We start from the raw sequence: 1,945 nt of genomic DNA on the forward strand, positions 1-1,945 counted from the left end.
GAATTTCATGGAAAGTACTTCTCTGTTGTAGAAGATTCCAATATGAGATACAAAATTAATTTTGAATCTCTTAATTGAAGAGAGATTACAAGAAAACTACGGGTGAGAATGTGGAACAAATGACGGGTAAGAACGATCGATGTTTCATCCAATCATACCAACTTGTTGATGCATGTGTTCTAGATGCATGATTCAAGTGATATACATTTATATTTGAAACAAAAGGGGCAGTCGAAAGAAACAGTCATACTTCCTCTCGTGGTTTACATATGAAATCATGCTATCATCTATAGAGCATGATTGATGCAGTAAACTAGAGTGGAGTTCTATATGCTTTTACCGTGTGTTTGGATAGACTCAAATACTCGGGAATTTAAAAAAATCAGGTATTTCTCGATTCCTTTCCTCAAAGTCTCCTGTTTGGACTAACATTCCGTGAAATCTGCAAATCCTACAGCAGAAAAATCGAGGGAATTGGAGATGAAGATTCCCAACTTCAATTCCATCAAAAATAGGCGTTTTTTCTCAATTCCTTCCGAGCGGGAGATTGGTTTTTCCATCGCGCCAAAACCCATCACTTATTCCTTATCAGTTCATTAAAGCTGCAACCACAACAATCTGTTCCAACGTTGAACCTTAAATCTTGCTCTCTTCAATTCTGTGAATATCACAGGTAAGTCAATTGATTTTCTTAATACTCATTAGTTTTATATTTCACAAGTCGGATTTTGCCTCTGTTTAGGATTTATACCGTCGTTTCTTACAGGGTAAATTAATTCCCAGTGTTTCTTTATCTACTCAGAGACTCTAATCTGCAGTTTCTACTTGAGAGGTAGAAGGTTAGATTTCAAAATCTTTTGTTTTCTTTTATATATTTCAATTTAATTAGAGTAATCTGATTTTGAATTCTGAAATCATGGAGAATGAAATTGTTATTTTGATGCTATCTGGAACCAGTTGTGAGTTTTGATGCTATATGGAATGAGATCTGTAATAATATGCGAATTCTGAAGTTCTATGTGTTTCTTGCTCCTATGGGTCTTATGAGAATAATCTCTTGTCCTTGACAAATATTCTTAATCTCTGCCTAATAAAATAAAGCTGGTTTATGTGTTACATCAAACTATGTTAAAGTTGCTTTTGGTACTTACAACGTTGCCCCAATATCGTTTCTGGTGAGGAGAAAATATAAGTAATATGCTTCTTGAATTGAAAGTATGGATGTGATTAGTTTTTCTTCCCCTAGCAGCATATTGGTGTTTATCAGGGCCGGAGTGCGCTTGCACCAGGCCCAGGTCAAATGGGGCCCAAAGTCTTTTTTATTATTTTTTATTTTTTTATTTGTTAAAATACATATATAATTAATATATAATTACATTCGATATAATAAAAGAATTACTGAAAACACGATTAAGGGGTGTCGCAAAGATATTTTTGACGACCTATCGATCAACTGTATCATTCATTACCAATTGATTATCTCCATTCCATTTATACTTCTTCCTTTAAATGGTTATTTTTGTTCTCGTCACTCAATCTTCTTTAATTTTTGGTTCCTTAATTATCTTTCTTTCTTTACGTCATTTATTATCTTCTCCGAAATTTATTTTCCTAATTTCAATCTCTTCTTCATTCTTAAATCCTTAATCAAAGGACATCATTCTTGTCCAAATTTCAATATCTTCTTCTTTCGTAAAATTCTTAATCAAATTTTACAAAAAAAAAAAAAAAATACTTAATACAAATGACATAGTAGACTTCCTGCTCCCAAATTTATATACATGTCGCATCAATTATGGAGAAATATGTTACAGTAACAAACGAGGACGGTGATTGATATGTTCTCAGCAACTAAAAATATTCACTAATGCTCTCTCTATAAAATTGCTCCTAAATCCTTCGAATTTTTCCTTCCTCACTTAGGTTTTCATTCATTTCATAATCC

The 1,945-nt window shown here is 32.8% G+C and overlaps 1 protein-coding gene across 1 annotated transcript in view; it reads left to right on the top strand.

Annotated features, from left to right (window-relative positions):
* Window positions 1–418: 418 nt before the first annotated feature.
* Window positions 419–1,945, top strand: part of LOC101303513 — a 5,431-nt gene continuing 3,904 nt past the window's right edge. Inside the window, exons 1-2 of the mRNA XM_004299064.1 lie at window positions 419–673; window positions 767–839. The gene's annotated coding sequence lies outside the window, so the exon portion shown is untranslated. The remainder of the gene's footprint in view (window positions 674–766; window positions 840–1,945) is intronic.

This window comes from Fragaria vesca, linkage group LG5 (genome assembly GCF_000184155.1).
Source record: "Fragaria vesca subsp. vesca linkage group LG5, FraVesHawaii_1.0, whole genome shotgun sequence".
NCBI lineage: Eukaryota > Viridiplantae > Streptophyta > Magnoliopsida > Rosales > Rosaceae > Fragaria > Fragaria vesca.